Source organism: Dipodomys merriami, unplaced genomic scaffold (assembly GCF_024711535.1).
Source record: "Dipodomys merriami isolate MVZ:Mamm:240054 unplaced genomic scaffold, mDipMer1.0.p SCAF_1, whole genome shotgun sequence".
Classification (NCBI taxonomy): domain Eukaryota; kingdom Metazoa; phylum Chordata; class Mammalia; order Rodentia; family Heteromyidae; genus Dipodomys; species Dipodomys merriami.
This window is the reverse complement of record NW_027202270.1, coordinates 89852668-89872162: the sequence shown is the minus strand read 5'-3', so window position 1 is coordinate 89872162 and position 19495 is coordinate 89852668. Positions and strand designations below refer to the sequence as shown.

At 38.4% G+C, this 19495-nt stretch overlaps 1 pseudogene; it reads right to left on the bottom strand.

The window, feature by feature from the left end:
- Window positions 1-7452: 7452 nt before the first annotated feature.
- On the bottom strand, window positions 7453-17579 carry LOC138820627 (vacuolar protein sorting-associated protein 29-like; annotated as a pseudogene).
- Window positions 17580-19495: the final 1916 nt, after the last annotated feature.

Genomic DNA, 19495 nt, shown 5'->3' with positions numbered 1-19495 from the left:
CATCACATATCACATAGGCGCTGAAATTCTTCAACAGCTCTGTGCTTATGATAGTGAAAAAGACAAACGATGCTTCATCCCTTACACACAGAGTTCCTATAGGTCAAGCTTCATGAGAAAAGGCTACATTTGGATGACAAAAGTCTGAGCATATTGAACTTAGGACATGTAGGTGAACTTGCTCAAGTAACACAGTTCTTGAAATGCCATCTTTTCATTTGTTGATACATATGTTGTAATTGTTTTAAACCTAGTATTTCTTTTGGAAGCCCAGTTCTATGTGCTCAACTTTACTAGCCAGTCTTTCTTTACTCTAGAGATTCTAATATTTGTCTCTTGGCTATGTATTTCACTAAGGAGTATAGGAATCTGTTTAAGATGCTGTTTACTCTGTGTATGCTGGCCTGTTTTATCAACTTCCTTTTAATATTTGTGTTAGTGAAACAAAGACCTGCATGTGGAAATGGGCAGTTTTCATGGCTTATTGTTTTAAGTAATGTTTTGACTTAATACAAGGCATGCTGGTAGAAAGGAAGTAGTTCTCTGCTACCTGCCTGGATTTTATTACTGTTGCTTATATAGGCCTTTATAGGCTATGATATTCCTGTAAACAATATGACCATTACTAAAATGAGAATGTTAGTAATAATCCAATCATGACTAAAATTATGACTAAAATCATGACTAAATCCAATATGGGCAACTATTATAAGATACCTTGAGGAAAAGTGTATGCAGAAAGAAAATAGAATGTGATTCCATAGAAAAAGACCTGAACATAAGAATAATCTTCAGAGGATAGATGTTCACTCTAGTAGCCTTATCACCAGTTAAAATGCATTTACACTGTTTAACTCAATAAAATTTATGTGATTCTTTGTATTAAAATATTGAACAATTGTTCAGAAGCTATGATTAAATGACTAGAAATTCACTGTCCCTGGAGATGTTGAGGTGCCAGGAGAGACTAACTGACTTTACACGCAGCAAAAATGGTTGAGATCATCTCCAGGATTGGGAGATAGGAATGAAAAGTTAAGATATCAGAAGATGGTGGGAGCTTCCCAATTTTATTCTTGAAATAGACTGTGTATGCTAAAGTACAAAGTCAGGATAAGTGGCACATAAGAGCCACATCAAGAAATTCACCTGCAAAATGATTTCACTGAAGTGAAATCCTCTGGGAACAGAGGTGACCAAGGCTGTGTCTTGTAGGAGGGCAAGTTGCACTTTGGGAAATGAGATAGATTATGGGGAGGGGACCTTGGGAACAGAGAGGCAGTTAAAATGCTCTCAAAAGAAACCACATGTGAGGTGCTGTTCTCAACTGAGGACAGACTCAACAGGTGACAACAACAAATTCAGTCCCACCTCATTACATACTGCACTCTTGGCACTGGGAGCAGAGCATCTTGGTGAAGACATACAAAAGTAGCCAAGCCCTTTACTGAAGGATTATATTTACATAGCATCTCTAAATGAGGGCACAGCATCAGAGGCACTGGGGATAATAAGGATGATGTGAAATGTCTTCTCAGAAGAAGATAATAAGATACATAGGACAAGATTTGAAACTTTACTGAAGTATAATGTATATTCAGAGAAATGCATAAAGCCTTAGTGCAGAACTTGTGAATTTTCATAAATTAACTCACCCATGTAACCAGCATGCTGATAATAAAGCTAAGCATTACCAACATCCTATAATCTTTGTTTGTTTTAACTCCTAGCCCCATCTCTTTATGGAAATAACCTCTGTCCCCAGTCTCATAATTTATAACTTGACAGATGAGTTTTACCTATTATTTAATGTCTTTTCTATCTGACACTTTCACTTTATAATGTTTGTGAAATATATTCCACATTGAGTATACATAAAGTTTATTAATCTTTGTTGCTTCGTTGTCCCCCATTTTCATTAGTTAAAGGTCCTCAAAACTGCCAGTGGGCACCTGGGTTGTTCTTCCCATTTTAAAAACTATAATTATTGATACAATAAATATCTTCACTCTACACATTTTATATCTATAGGGTAACTGTTACATATTATTGAGAATATGCCTAGAAGAAGAATTTCTGGGCCATGGGGAATATATACACTCATATTTAATAGATACCGACAAATGGTTTTAAAACTTCTATCAATTCACATTCGCTGTAGCATTACATGTAAATACTTTTGGCCTTATGTTTCATCAACATTTAAGGTTGATTGTATGTTTCATTGTAACCATGCTGTTCATGATATAGTTATAGATAAGAATTTTGTCAGACATACCACAATGCACCAAACAGCAAGTACCACTCAAGGATAGAAAGTGATTGGGAAGCTGAAAGAGGAAGCATATCATCTGCTGTGTCAGATCTTGGGAAACAAGGGTGGTGACTTTACAACTTCCAGAACCACAGTACATTTCCTAGATCTGCTTATAAATTATGAAATGGAAATATTTAGAGATTTAGGTATTTCTCAGACTCCCAAGCACAGAAAAAGAATCCATTCCTCACCTGCTATGCCCCCTTTTTCTCTAGGAAGTGAGTTCAGTCAGAACCTTAGCCTGCAGAGATGGAGAGAGGTCCTCTGTGTAGTCCCTGGAAGAGACTTGGATCTGTGAGGGACTTGGGAGCTCCTGTGCCCTATGGGCAGAAGGCAAGGAGGAGTCTGTGATCAGCAATGGGCAGCACTTTCTCCTTACTTCCCAGACTGGCTTGTAAATTTCAAATCTAAGACAACTGTGTTTGAACCTGAGTATGGGATAGGACTGTCCTCTTCGCTGTTACCTCACTTTACAAATGAAAGGAATTGAATTAGTGACCTGTCCTGCTTTAAGGATATTGAAAATGTATTCATCTCTCTTTTCTGTTTATGTGGTACTGAGGAATCAAACCCAGGGCTTCATGAAAGCTAGGCAAGCACTCTACCACTCAGCTTCATTCCCAACTCATTCTCTCTTAAGAGTTGAAAACTCTACAACATACAGAGATTTAGTGTCTCAAAACATCTAGTAGTTATATGCTTCTCAAGGGAAAGATTCTTGTTATTGGGAAGCTTTGCTGGGTTGTTTCCTTCTAAAATATGAAAACGCTGCAACCAAACCAGTTGAAGGTTGGCATGGATATTGATAGGGATTTGGAGCATTGCTTGTTGGTCTTCCAGCAAATATAAGAAATTTTGTCTTAAGTTACCTGGCCAGGGGATTAAAACAGCCTGCTGACCCTGAGAACAGCACCTACATGCTAACAGCTGTCTGTTTTGGTCTATTTGGGGCGTGTCAGGAGGGTGAATGTAGGCAGAGGGGCAGCTGATATGGGGCCATTTACCACACAGTTGAGTTTGTAGGTAGTGACAGGATGCTGCATGGTTCAGGTGGTTTTGATTCTCCCTCTGAAAGCATGGCAAGGAGAGGTATATTGTTATGGAAAGAGTACAGGATTGAGAATGTGACACTGGCCCACTAAGCTCTACCTGTGTCTTAACAATGAGTGGTGTGAACTGACTCTATTGTGTCAGGAGTCAAGCTCTAAACCTGGGTAATACTCTGTGTGTGTGTGTGTGTGTGTGTGTGTGTGTGTGTGTGTGTGTGTGTGTGTGTGTGTGTAAGTTTATATTTATATGTAATTTTATTTAATTCTTGAATCCACAAGCCATTTTACAAATGATAACACTAAGGCACTAACAGGTTAAAGAAGAGGTCAAAGGTCAGCCGATATCTGACAGGTTTCAAATTATTCAATTCTAGAAGTTCAATGAGCTATCCACTGCACAACAGAGCCTCTGCTATTCACTGGCAACACAAAACCAAACACTCTCCATTGGGTATAGGACTAATGGGAGGTTTATCCTGCACTATGAAATGCCAGTTTGTCACTGACAATTTTTTGATTTGTTATCCATCTATGAGTTACACATTGTGGTTGGTATCTCTCTCTCTCTCTCTCTCTCTTTATATATATATATATATATATATATATATATATATACACATATATATATGTATATGTGTGTGTGTGTGTGTGTATTGCCTTTTTAATCTGTCAGTTCCCCAGCTAGTTTCATTTTATTTCTTTTGTTTATTGGCTTCTGGCAACATAGAAGGATACAAAATTAACACACAAAAACCAGTAGCCTTTCTGTACACCAACAATAATGAAAGGAAAATTGGTAAACACCCCTTTACAGTAGCTGCAATAAAGACCAGCAGGTACTAGTGGTTTATATCTGTAATCCTAGTTTTTTAGGAAGCTGAGATCAGGGGATCATGGTTTTAAGCCAGACCCAGCAAGAAAGTTCACAAGATTCCAATTTACCAGCAAAGGACCAGAAGTGAAGCTGTGATTCAAGTCATAGAGTGTTAGCCTTGAACAAATAAGCTACCCAGGCTCTGAGTTCAAGTCCCAGTATCAGCACACAGAGACACAGACACAGACACAGACACAGACACAGACACACACAGTACCACCTGTAGGGATAAACTAACCAAGAGGTAAAGTATCTCTAGAATAGAAGTTAGGGAATCATAGTGGTTCAGGAACCTAGACAACTCTTCTATTTTTCTATTTCGTTTTATTACTTGTTTATTTTGTTTCTCCTCTTGTTTTGTTAGAACTTCAGTTTTGATTTTGAATTCATCTCTAGGCAAGGGATACTAGACCAATTCTGCATTAGAGACACTATGAAGAAGGTCAGGGTCTCAGTGATGGTGGATGTAGGAATGATTCATTTTAAAGGCCACTTAGACAGGAAGAAGGATCACTAGGAAGCAGCAGGACCTGGATCCTGACTGACATTATCAATCATCTTATTCACAGTAGGTAGAATATGTCTTTGTTATGTTGCAGGTTGTAATGGTTTATTCATAACCCCAACCAATAAGCTCCTTGAACTACACCTCCTGGGTTTGGGACTGATCTCCTGTAATAAGTATGTTGTCTGGAAAGACATCAGTTAACAAAACAGAAAAGACTTTATGGGCACCAAATTCAAGGGAGTAAAATGAAGCTGTTAATTCATAGAGTAAAGTAAAAAGATTTAATTTAAATAAAAATTTGAGTTAAAATGACTATAATCATTGTATGTCTAAGCAGAAGGCTAGACCTCAGCACCAGAGGATCTAGTGTTCTCAATTATTCCTATTTTTTGTACATCTTATTCTGAGAAATGTGTGTGTGTGTGTGTGTGTGTGTGTGTGTGTGTGTGTATTTGTGTATGTGTGTAGACAAGAAGTCAACATTGGAAAACAACATGGGTGTTGGTGGCCATTGCATCTGTCATTGTGGCACTGACCCTTTCTTACTTTCAAACTGGCCTGAACCAGATAAACAGAGTAAGGGAGACTCAATAGCTCTGGAAAAATTCTTACCTTAAAAAGGTAAGGCTTACCTTAAAAAGGCTTGGAAGGTGGCTCAGTGGTAGAATAATTGCCTTGAATTCATGAGGCCTTCAGCACCACATAAGCAGAAAAAGCCGAAAATGGCACTGTGGCTCAAATGGTAGAGTGTTAGTCTTGAGCTGAAGAGCTGAGGGACAGCACCCAGGCCCAGAGTTCAGGCCCCACAACCAGCAAAAAAAAAATCAATTTGAAGACTATAATTTACTTCACTTAGGCTTGTCACAGACATTATTAAACACTGGAATTCCATTGAGATGCTCTAGCCTTCCACAGGTAGACAGAATGGGATCGGTGGTCTCAGGCAGGGATGAATCTTCACTGTCTCAGGCTGCTGGAGGTAAGTATTACAGAGGGAACAAAGGGAGCTGGCACTTTAATTTTGGTAAAAAAGTGAGTTATATGAGACTTATATATATATATATATATATAAATCTACAAGGTCACATGACATTTCTTATTCAATACTATGAATAAGGACATTACCTATCACGCAGAAAGAGTTAAGATTCCAACAACATGTTTCTTGAAAGAAACCTTAAAAGCCAAGAGGGTATGTAATGATCTGTTGTAGTCAACCTAGATTAATCTACTCAGCTAAGCTCTCATTCTGAAGTGAAGAAAAACAAACTTTCAATATTAACCATAAGCAAGAATAAGTCTTTATTCTCTAGATCAAAGTCTTCCTTTGGTGCCCATGCTGTTTTACACCCTTTCTCAAAAATCTTTCTCAAGGAAACCAGAATCACTGTGCTCCCCTGTCAGCGAGCCCCCATTTCAGAGGCTCTTTGTGTCTGTGGTCGATGTTCCCCACATCTCCATGCTACACTTAGTATGGCTCAGGAAAGGAATTCCAAGATCTACTCAGCCCTTACACCAATACACCAATTTAGATCCACTCTGATTTTTTTTATCTTTTCTATATCACATGTTCGCTTTAATTTGTGTCCTTTACTAATCCAGACCTAGTTGCAACTGAGAGTACAGATAAGTTTTAAGACTTTAATAATATAACTTGACTAAAATCTCTTTCAAAGTAGAATGTTATTGGGTGTCTAGTCCTAGATAGATTTGAAGATCGCAGTTCAAAGACAGCCCAGTAAAGATGAGTCCACAAAACTCTCCAGAAGCAGAGCTGTGACTCTAGATAGAGCACTAGGTGTAAATGCACAGGTCCTGAGTTTAAACACCAGTGCTGGCACAAAAAAAGCAGAGTATTATCAAGTCTTTATCTCATTTGCATTTCTGTTTTGCTATTACATTCCTCTTGAAATGAATGAACATCTTGAAAAGCTTAATGGAAAAAAAAGGCATGTTAATCACTGAAAGAAAATATCTATTATCATATTACATTTACTTTTATACATACAAGTGTCAAAAACCATAGTTAGTAAGACTGTGGTATTAGACTGGATTAGACATCAAGATGGATGGACAAAGTTGGTGCACATTTTTGCTTGTCAATTGCACCTCATTCTTTTCAAAAAAGAACATAGAGAAGTAGGCATAATGTACACTGCTTATGATAATAGTTTCATAGATCTTTCATACACACTTTCTTGTCAAGACATATGCTTTAATTGTGTGAACTTTTTGTGTATATTTAGAAAGTTTAGAATTGAAAGAAAAAACTGGAAAACATGTCAACTGTAGAATTTTAGACAGGTTTCTTTACAGGATAGTGTGCTTGTGTGCACACAATTTGAGACGGGATTCTTCAATACAAGCTGGGCACAGCCTGAAAGCATTTGTTCCATCCAGGACTTCAGTCTATTGGATCTGTCCTGCTCACCTTTAGAGGAGCTTTTCATACTGTGAAGAGTGCTAATCACCTACAGAAATAGCTTCACACACACATAGAAATGTGCATCACAAATTGAGACATCAATCTACTCAGACTGATAGTCAAAGTTAACCATGACAGAGAACAGTATTGCCTCTTTAATTTCCCTTCAGGCTCAAGTATTTTCACAATGATAAGATAGTAAAATAATCAACCCCTGCCTGCTATTGCTCTTAGCTTCCATCACATCTAGGGCACAGAATAGTTGCCCCGTGCTACAGCTCAGGCCTTACTGGGGCCCCCATAGGTTTGGTGCAGACTGCAGGTGTTGGGGGAGCACTGTGCACTTACTGCACAGAGGTAGGTGGCTGAGTCACTGAGCTGGGAGCCTCTAATGTGCAGGGAAAGATAAAGGCTGGCTCTATTGAGATGCGCTGTGAATCTTCCTTCATGTTTATCACCATTGGAGTATGTAGACATCAGCAGCTCAGGTCCCTTCCCAGAATACTGTCTGTACCACACGAAGTACTGAGAACCACTGTTCTTGTAAGTGCAGTTGAGAGAAGCAGTGGCTCCCTCTGGAACACTGAGGGACTCAGGATGCTGCTCCACCTCCTTTTGTTGGCTGTTCACCCCTGTGCAGAAAGACAAAGGTCAGACAAAGGACAATGGTTGAATAGTGGATGCTTTCTCCACAGGCCTCTTACCCTCTCTCATCAACTAGTGTTTCTCCTCACAGACCTGTAATATAAAACAACTACCAACACTGGACTTTATATCCCCATAAAAATGTTAAACTCACAGTTCATGTGAAGATACAGAATCACTAGTAAGACACTCAGGGATCTCATCATTCTTTCCCTTGGATTCACTGATTACTCAGAGAATAAACTGAAAGGAAAATGTGTCTCATTGAGATATTCTCAGTACTGTGCTTTTGGAAACATAAAAAGACTCTTTTTTTCCAATCAGAAAAACAAGGTTCTTTTCTTCACCTCCCTCTCCCCCCCCCCCCCACTTCACCAACAAGCTCCTCCCACATGCAGTCATTTCCCACCACACAGTGCACTTGAGAAGGTCCCTTGGGATCCTTGAGAAGATGCTGCCCTCTAATGGTTTCTCAATAATGACTAAAGAATTATTCAGCATCCAGACCCATTTTATGTGAACCATTGAAAGTAAACCCCATGTTTTAGTGTATAGTAATTGTGCTATGGCTTTCCCTATGGTATTGCCAATGGGCATATATTATATTTTAGTTGGATGAACTTTTTACATTTTTCTCTCTGCCTATCCCCCTTTCCTACTACTGTTTGACAACTCTGTTTTTTATGCCTTCATCATGCATGAATGCTTATATTTCACTATATTATCACCATCTTTTATTATCTTTTACTCTCCCTCTCCCAGTTGTTCTTGTGAGACAATCCCACAGGAATAATTATGTTATATATAGATTATGTATAGAGATAATAGATAAATAGGTTAGATAGAACATTTTGGCAAAAAATTTTGGTGCTAGTCCTGGTGTTTGGACTCAGAACCTGGGCACTGTCCCTGAGGTATTTTTGCTCAAGGCTAGCACTCTACCACTTGATTCACAGCTCAACTTCTTAATTTTTTCTGAGAAATTGGAGACATGAGGCTCACAGTCTTGTCTTGCCTAGGCTGTCTTTGAACTGCCATCTGCAGATATTAGCCTCCTGAGTAGCTAGAATAACAGGTGTGAGCCACCTATGTCTGGTTTGCAATGATTTTAAGAGAGGATGGGAGGGAGAATGAAAAAAATGAGTTTGATAAGGGTACAATGAATGTTTGTCTGAAATTCTCAGAAGGAAAACCCATGTAGAACTAGTATTTGCCAACAAAAATGTGAAAAGCTAAGACTAACACTAACTTTTTAACAGTAAAAGACTAACACATTTTTTACAAACACTAACACTCTAAATAAATATTTGACACAACTGCTGAATATTATTGTGTGAATATTATTGTTGGACCTAAACTTCTTGAATATCAAGAGTATATAGGCATGAGCCACTTTATCTCCTTACTTAGTGGTTCTTTCTATGTTTTTTATTGCAAAAATGCTGTACAGAGGAGTTACAGTTACATGAGCAAGGTAATGAGTACATTTTCTATTGAGTACTATTGCCTCATCATTTGTTTTCCCCCTACCATCCCTTCCCTCCCACCTCCACAACTATCCTCCCCCACCCCCCTGCCCGAAGTTGTAAAGTTCATTTTCAATATAGTATTTTGTATATCGCGGTTTTACAATGGGTCAACCTGTACCTTTATTTAGAATTTTGTTTTTTTCCTTCCTCTTTCCGAATTAGAGAAGTGTATATACAAGACTTGAGGCATCGAAATCAAATACAATGAAAACGGGTTATACGATGGGGGAACAACATACAAAGCCACAAAAAAAATCACATGGTACATCCAAAATATGTTAGAAACAATACCAAGAAAGAAAAAAGATATTTGTATCCCTATTTTGGTTTTCATTCACTTGACATTATCTTATATGGTATATGTGCATAGCTTTTGGCCTTTTCTGCTTGACCTACATATGTACTAGTTATTGCAAATAAGGGAAACCATGGGACCTATGTTTCTTTGTGCCTGGCTTACTTCACTTCACTTAATATAATTTTTTCCAAGTCTTTCCATTTCCTCACAAATGGGGCAATGCTATTCTTTCAGATGGAGACATAGAATTCGTGTGTGTGTGTGTGTGTGTGTGTGTGTGTGTGTGTGTGTGTGTGTATCACATTTTCTTGATCTATTCATCTACTGATGGGCATCTGGGTTGGTTCCATATCTTAGCTATGGTAAATAATGCTGCAATAAATATAGATGTGCTGGTAGCTAGCCTTAGTATGGTCTTGTTTGTGATCATTTGCGTAAATGTCCAAAAGTAGGATTTCAGTGTCATAGGGGATTTCTATGTGGAGGCTTTTAAAAAAATTATTATTATTATTATGGAAATACCATACAGAGGGGTTACAATTACATGGGCAAGATAGTGAGTACATTTCTTATCAAGCATTGTTGCCTCCTCCTTTGTTTCCCCATACCATCCCTTCCCTTCTCCACTCCCCCACCACCCCACCCCCCCTACTACCACTCCCCCAGCCCACACCCTGCCTAAGCTTTAAAGTTCGTTTTTCAACATAATATCTTGTACATCTCATTGTTGTAAAAGGTCCACCTGTAACCCTATTTAAACATTTTTTTCCTTTCTCCTCTACAAATTATATCAACATCAAATACAGTGAAAGCAAGGCTTATACCCTGGTGAAAGTACATACAAAGCAACAAAGAAATTATCTTATAAATATGTTGGAAACAATCACAAGAAAGAAAAAAGAACACTTGAATCATTATCTTGGGGTTCATTTCACCTAACATCAACTTGTCTGAGAGTTTCTGTTTGTCTCAGACATATACTAGTTATTGCAAATAAGGGAAACAATGGGACCTATGTTTCTTCTTTTTACATGAAAAATAAACATTTATTATTGGAGAAGAGAAAAATGTACACAGAAAGTCTATATTCTTTGTGTTCAAGCACTGGTTGTAAAATAAGGTCCAAATGCCAACTTTGAAGATATTTACAAGAATAACTTTGTCTGAATACATAACCATTTCCTGTGAGGTGGACTTTTTAAAATACAAAGTCTATACTGCAAACTAACTACAGTTTCTAAGAAGATTAGAGGAAATAGTAACAGAAGATGTATTACATTTTACTGCTAAATATAAAAGGGATACAGTTATGTGATTCTTAAATGTTTAATTGCTTGATTTGAACAGAGTAATGAAAAAAATCAAGACAGACTGGCTTTAAGATTTTTTTGTATTCAATTCTTTCTACTTTCACATCATCTCCAATTAGCTGATAGATGTATGTGACCACTGTGGCAGCCTGGATGTCCATCAACACAAACGATGGAATAATATTTGTGTCCAAGGCATTATATGTCTCAGTGGCAGAACCTGGGTTAAAGTAGAATTTATTTTCATGCTCAAATGCTTCACATTTGTGAGTGTGTCCTGAGATAAGAATGTCCACATCGGACCTGTTGCAACAATGAGAAGTACAAAATGTCATGTCAAAACCAGCTTTACAATGTCGTTGTGGGTGGGGGGAGTGGGGTATGATTGGGTGGGGGGTAGGGGGGAGGCTGGGAAGGGAGGTGAAGGGTAAACAAAGGAGGAGGCTGCAATGCTTGGTAAGAAATGTATGCATTATCCTGCCCATGTAATTTTACCCCCTCTGTACAGTATGTTCTCAAATAAAATAAAATAAAATAAAATAAAATAAAAAAAAGAATGTCCACTTCGAACTGCCTCTAGAGCAGGGCCAGGCTGGCCATGTCTCCCCACCAAATGACCGGATGTCCCTGGATCAAACCGATTTTGAGCTGTCCCACAGTCACAAATTTCTGTTCCGGGTAATTCAGGTTCTCATCGAAGTCTCCACTCACGATATGGACATCACCAGCCAGAGTCTTGAGATAGTCATAACTCTCTTTGGTGCAAAGGTTTCCAGTGCAGATAATGTGCTGTATCTTCCCCGGTACCAGCAGGTTTTGGAAATTAGCCGGCAAACTGTTGCACCGGTGAGGGATATGCAGACCACTTAACACCAACACCAACTTGACATACAAAGAGCAATCTTCACTCTACAGAGATTCTCTTCAGATATAGATTGAAGTACAGTTCTTGTGGGAAGCATCCTGTCATGCCGTTTCGCTCCCTCACCCGCAGCAATGCAGCCCTCTTCCTCTGACTTGACCTGTATTTCTTTGGGCCTGGCTTACATTACTTAATATAATTTTTACAATTCTTTCCACTTCATAACAAATGGGGCAATGTCATTCTTTCTGATGGAGGCATAGAATTTCATTGAGTATATATACCACATTTTCTTGATCCGTTCATCTACTGAGAGGCATCTGGGTTGGTTCCATATCTTAGCTATGGTAAATAATGCTGCAATAAACATATTTGTGCTGGTAGCTTTACTATGGTCTTGTTTATGATCATTTGGGTAAATGCCCAAAAGTGGGAATGCTGGGTAATAGGGGAGCTCTATGTGGAGTCTTTTGAGGAACCTTCATACTACTTTCCAAAGTAGTTGAACAAGTTTGCATTCCTATCAACAATGCAGTGAGGTTCCCTTCTGTCCACATCCCCTCCAGCATCTGTTGTTATTAGAGTTCTTGATTTTAGTCATTCTAACTGGGGTGAGGTGGTATCTCAATGTTGTTTTGATTTGCATTTCTTTTATAGCTAGAGAGGTTGAACATTTCTTCATGTGTCTATTGGCCATCTTTCTTTCCTCTTCAGAGAAGTTTTTCAAGTCCTTAACCCACTTATTTATTGGGCTATTTATTTGTTGGGGGATTTAATTTTTTGAGTTCCAGGTATATTTTAGATATAAGACTCTTGTCTTTTGTATGGCTAGTGAAGATCTTCGAATCTGTGGGCTTTCTATTGATCTTGCTAGCTATGTCCTGTGCCATTCAGAAGCTCTGTAATTTCATGAAATCCCATTTGTCCAACCTTTCTTTGATTTGTTGTGTTTCTGGGTCCCTATTAAGAAAATTTCGGCCTGTCCCAAGGAGACCTAGGATTTCTCGTATTCCATCCTGTAATGTTTTCAGAGTGTCTGCTTTGACTCCGAGGTCTTTGAAGTTGATTCTGGTGCAGGGTGATATATAAGGATTTAGCTTGAGTTTTCTACAAGTGATTAACCAGTTTTGCCAGCACCATATACTGAAGAAGCTGTCTTTCTTCCATTCTATTCTTTTACCTCCCTTATCGAAGATTAGATGGCTATATGTCTGTAGGTACATTGCTGGGTTTTCAGTTATTTTTCATTGGTCCTGAGGTCTGTTCTTGTGCCAGTACCAAGTTGTTTTTATTACTATGGCTTGGTAGTAGAGTTTGAAATTTGGTCTTGATGTTCCTCCAGCAATTTCTTTCTGTTAAGGATCGTTTTTGTTATTTGGGGTCTTTTATTGTTGCATATGAATTTTTGGATTGCCTCTTCTATTTCCTTGAAGAATGAGGTTGGAATATTGATAGGTATTGCATTGAATTTGTAGATAGGCTTGGGAAATATTGCCATTTTCATGATGTTGATCCTTCCAATCCAGGAGCATGGGAGGTTTTTCCACTTTCTACAGTCTGTTTTTATTTCTTTTTTCAGGTTTTTAAAGTTTTCATCATAGAGGTCCTTCACTTCTTTGGTTAAGTTAATTCCTAGGTATTTTATTTTTTGTGGGGCTCTTACAAATGGAGTTGCTTTCCTGATTTCAGCCACACTTTCTCTTTGTTTTTATACAGAAAAGCCATTGATTTTGGAGGGTTAATTTTATACCCTACTACTTTGCCAAAGTTTTGAATCAGCTTGAGTAATTTGGGAGTGGAGTCTGTGGGATTGTTTAAATATAAGATCATGTCATCTGCACAGAGGGAGAATTTTACTTCATCTTTCCCTATTTGTATCCCTTTTATGTTTGTATCTTGTCTTATTGCTGTAGCTAGGCATTCTAATACTAAATTGAAGAGAAGTGGAGAGAGTGGACATCCTTGTCTCATTCCTGAGTTAAGAGGCAATGGCTTTAGTTTTTCACCATTAAGTATAATGCTGGCAGCTGGGCGCTGGTGGCTCACGCCTGTAATCCTAGCTACTCAGGAGGCTGAGATCTGAGAATCGCGGTTCAAAGCCAGCCTGGGCAGGAAAGACCGTGAGACTCCTATCTCCAATAAACCACTAGAAAACCGGAAGAGGTGCTGTAGCTCAAGTGGTAGAGCGCTCTCCTTGAGCTGAAGAGCTGAGGGACAGTGCCCAGTCCCAGAGTTCAAGCCCCATGACCGACAAAAAAAAATAAAGTATAATGCTGGCTGTAGGTTTGTCATATACAGTCTTTATTGTATAGAGGAATGTTCCCTGGATTCCTAAGTTTTCCAGAGCCTTCATAATAAAGGGGTGTTGGAACTTGTCAAATGCTTTTTCTGCATCTAGTGAGATGATCATGTGCTTCTTATTCTTGCTCTTGTTGATATGCTGAATTATGTTAATTGATTTGCATATATTAAACCAGCTTTGCATCCCTGAAATGAATCCTGTTTGATTGTGATGTATGATTTTTTGGATGAATTGTTGAAGTCGATTGGTCAAAATTTTGTTGAGAAGTTTTGCATCAATGTTCATCAAAGAAATGGGTCAATAGTTCTCTTTCTTTGATGAGTCCCTGCCTGGTTTTGGGATGATGTTATGATGGCTTCACAGAATGAGTTTGGTAGTAATCTTTGTCTTTCAATTTCATTGAAGAGTTGGAAGAGAATTGGTGTGAGCTCTACTTTGAAGGCCTTCTAGAATTCCGGTGTAAAAACATCTGGTCCTGGGCTTTTCATAGATGGGATGTCTCTTACTGCAGTTTCTATTTCAATGCTTGATATGCACCTTTAAGATGGTTTAACTCATCTTGATTTAGTTTTGACATGTTGATATTTTCTAGGAAAAGGTCCATTTCTGCCAAGTTCTCAAATTATTAGCATAAATATTTGAGAAGTATTCCCTGATAATGTTCTGAATCTTGTTTGTTTCTGTGGTGATGTTTCCATTCTAATCTCTGAGTTTATTTATTTGTGTGTGTTCTCTTCTTTTTCTGATAAGATTTGCTAACGGCCTGTCAATTTTGTTATTTTTTTTGAGGAACTAACTCTTTGTTTTCTTGATTCTTTCTATGTTTTTTTAAAATTCTAATTCGTTTCATTCTGATTTAATTTTAATTATTTGTTTCTGCCTACTTGATTGGGGTTTATCTTGCTGGTCTTTTTCAAGGAGGTTCAGATGTCTCATTAAACTGTTGGTTTCAGATCTCTCTAATTTGTTGATGTAGGAAGTCAGAGCTATAAATTTGCCTCTGAGTACTGCCTTTGCTCTGTCCCAGAGGAGCTGGTAATTTCTGTGTTCATTTTTTTTTTTTTGGTGGTGGGGCTTGAACTCTGGGCCTCAGCACTGTCCCTACACTCAAGCTCAAGGCTAGCACTCTACCACTTGAGCTACAGCATCACTTCCAATTTTCTGGTGGTTTATTGGAGATGAATTTCATGGACTTTCCTACCCGGGCTTGCTTTGAACCGAAATCCTCAGATTTCAACCTCCTGAGTAGCTAGGGTTACAGGCGTGAGCCACCATGTGCCCCGCTCTGTGTTCATTTTTTGTTGAATATTATGAACATTTGAATTTCCTTTCCAATCTCTTCCATCAACCACTGGTGGTTGAACAGTCTGTTCTTCAGTCTCCCTGTGATACAAGACTTCTTTGGTGGCTTTTGGTGTTGAATTCTAATTTTATTCCTTTGTGGACTGAGAGAATGCAGGGAATAATTTCATTGTTTCTGAAATTGGACAAATTTACTTTGTGACATAAAATGTGGTCTACTTTGGAGAATGTTCCATTGTGTTGCTTTGAAGAACGTGTATTCTGATGCTGCTGGATGAAATATTTGGTAGATGTCTGTGAAATCTAGAGCTATGTTTAGATCTGTGGTTTCTCTGTTGAATTTTTGCCGAGTTGGTCTATCCAGTGGGGATAGTGGTGTGTTAAAGTCCCCAACAATTAATGTCTTTGAGTCTATGTATGATTTGAGGGAAAGTAGTATTTCTTGGATAAATTTTAGTGCTCCATTGTTTGTAGAAAAGATATTTAGAATTTTAATGTCCTCCTGAAGGAGCGATCCTTTAATTAGTATGTAGGGACCTTCTTATCTCTTCCCACTAATTTTAATTTGAAGTTTATTTTTTTCTGATATTAGGATTGCAACTCCTGCCTATTTATGGGGGTCATTAGCTTGGTAGATTTTATTCCTGCTTTTTACTTTCAAAATATGTTTGTTTTATGGGAAAGGTGTGACTCTTGAAGGCAGCAGATAGAAGGATCTTAATTTTTAATTCAACTAGACATTCTATATTGCTTAATTGGAGAGCTAAGTCCTTTAATTATGAGAGATAGGACTGAGAGGTATTTGGGAGTTCCTGCTATGTTATCCACCTTCTTGGGGACTGAGAAAACTGGGTTCTTCCTATGGTTCCTGGATTCTCAGTTTGGGCATGGTTTCTTGGCCTTTATACTGGCCTTTTTGGTTTTCAATGTTTAGGACATCTTTATGTATCTTTTGTAGGGCTAGTTTGGTGGAGATATATTGTTACAGTTTTTCTTTGCTATGAAGGAGAATTTAATTGGGTACAGTATTTTTGGTTGATAGTTGTTTGTCTTTAGGGCGTGGCATACATGATTCTAATTAGTTTCCCTTTATAGGTGATTGATCTTTTCCCCTTGACAACTTTAAAGATCTTTTCCTTGGTCTGAATTGATCCTGTGTGGATTATAACATAACCGTGCAATATCCTGTTCTGGTCTGCTATATTTGGGTTTCTAAAAGCTTCTTGTATTTGAATAGGCCTATCTTTTTACATGTTTGGGAAGTTCTCTGCCTGGATTCTGCTAAATAAATTTCCTATACCATTAGTTTTTGTCTCTAGATGCTCCTCTACACCCATTATCCTCAGATTAGGCCTTCTGATAGTGTCTTCTAAATGTTGAATAGATCTATCATATTTCTTGGATCTATCATATGTCTTGGATAATTGTATATTCTTTCTCTATAATATCTAGGCTGTCTTAATCTCCAAGACTCGATCTTCTGCATGGTCTAACCTATTGTCAAGACTTTCTACTTTGTTTTTTTATTTCCTTGCCTTCTAAGCAGTCAGCTTTGATGGCTTCAGATTCTTTGTTTGAGCTTTATGTGGAATTCTTCACTTCCTTAATTTGGTTTTCAAATTTATTCTCATCTCCCTTACTTGATGGCTACGGTTTCAATGGACTCCCTTTCCTTCTGATGGGCTCCATTCAGCACTCCTTTTGTGGCCTCCCTGGGTTCCTTAAGCTGTCTGTTTTTGGATTCCATTAATGCCCCATTGATCCTTGTATATTCTCATCCTGCTCACACAATTCCTGTATTGCTCTTTGATTAGCTTTCTCATGCTCATGCAATTCCTGTTTTACTCTGACTATTCTCAGCCTGTTCATGCAATTCCTGTATTAATCTTTGATCAGCTTCCTCACGCTCACGAGATACCTGCATTAATTTTTGGTTAGCCTCATTATGCTCATGAAGTTCCTGTATTATTCTTTGGTTAGCCTAGTCTTGCTTCCTGTCATGCTCACACCAAGTCCTTTGCAGGCTTTCAATCTTTTCATTCACCATGTTTACCAGTAGTGTTTGTAGAGCTTTTTGGGAATTCTCCTCTAGTTTACTCTTCAACTGTTCTGTTGCCTGATTATCATAAGTGGGAGTTGAGAAACCTGTACTTGCCATTTTTCTTGTGTTTATCCAGCTTGTTATGCCCATTTGGTATGAAAATAACACCAATTTCATGCTAGAGCACTATTTTAAGGTCAGCATCAACCAGAGTCCTGTAGTTGCACAAATAGATTGGTGCAGTCAAAATGGCTGCAGATACAATCTATTTCAGCAGATACAATCTACTTCAATATCAAACAACTATGGACTAATGGGCTAAGAATGTCAAAGAGGGATTCAGCAAAGCAGAAATTAATAGTTTTAGGGAGAGTTGTGGGGAAAAATAGGATTAGAAGAATGTGGAGAGGTAAAAGGAAAGAGTGATTTTAACCAAGCTCTAATTTAGAGAGGAACTGGATATAACATAATGAAAGGAGGAGAGAGATAAAGAAACAAGAAAAAAGAAAAACCCCAAATTTTAATTTAAAAAATGAAACACTTAAAAATTATATAAGTATAAAAAAACAATACTGATAGAAGAAAGGATAGAATGAGAAGAGAGAGATAAAAAGGAAAAATGAAAAAATAAAGAATAAAAATTTAAAAATGGAATACTTAAAAATTATATAAGTGTAAAGGAGTTATGCCTAAGAAGTTGTGAATTGAGTAATCAATTTCTGAATTAAGTATGCACACAATGATGGATAAGGTCTAATAATTGACAATGGGTGTATATCTGGAGATGAGCAGAACACAAATTAAATCGTGCAAAAAATAATGACCAAAAGTTTAAAGGAGATTTTTAAAAAACCAAACATACACATACACACCTAATGTAAAAATTGTGAAAGAAAAATATAGAAAACAATTTTTTAAATTAAATAATTAGGTAGAAAAAAGAGTTCTTTGATTTTTTTTGTGGCGGGGAGGATCTTGTACCTCTCCTGTGTCCATAATCAGTCTCTTGTTGGCATCTCTGGTTTGCTTATAGTGTTTTGTTTTCCTGTGGCTTGATTGGTTTCTTAAGTCAGTTTGTTTGAGCAGGCAGAAAGCTCTGCCTTACCCAGTACTTTGTGATCCACCTCCCAGGCTAGTTCCGTGGGAGGTAGATGACTATTTTCTCTAGTTTGGAGATGCTGTGATGAGGCTAGGTTCTGTGTAGGGTTGAGGCCTTTCAGCAAACAGTAGCTTTTCCCTGAGGGGCTAGCTCCTGAGACAGTCACAGAACCCAGCCTAGAGACATTCTCAGGATTTATGTTTACTGAGTTTCAATTGTTTTTCTTTTTTTTCCTTTATTTTGGGGGGCGGGGTCCGGTTGTGGGGCCTGAACTCTGGGCTTGGGCACTTCCCTCAGCTCTTCAGCTCAAGGCTAGCACTCTACCACTTGAGCCACAGTGCCAATTCTGGCTTTTTTTCTTTTTGCTTATGTGGTGCTGAGGAATCAAACCAGGGCCTCTTGCATGCAAGGCAAGTGCTCGCTCTACCACTGAGCCACCTTCCCAGCCCCATCAATTGTTTTTCTTTTATCCCTCCTACTGCTGGATCAGCAGCTTGTGCTGCAGTGGGGAGGGGCAGCCTCTGCCTCTTTTACCCAGTGAAGAAAGTCATTCCTCTGGGGGTGAATCTTCCTCTGCCTGAGAATGGCAACTTTCCCATGGGTGTAAGTGAGCAGGTCAGGTCAGGTTCCTATGACCTATAGAATGGCCCCTACTGCTTTCTTTCAAGGCTTGAGTTGGTGTATAGTGACTTTTAAATAGGCCAATCCTGGGACACCTGGTGTTATATGTTAATCTTGTGGTTTTTGCCTTTAAGAATGCCTGTAACCGTTCCTCCGGGCTCTCTCCCTTGCTGAGGCAGAGAGACCATTTGCACAAATGCTGAATAAACTCCTCTTGCTTGTTGCATCTCCTGGCCTGGAGTCTGAGTTTCTGGGGTGCCCTCCCGTTGACGAAGGTATCCTAGGGGACTAGGTCTTTCATTAACCAGTGTGT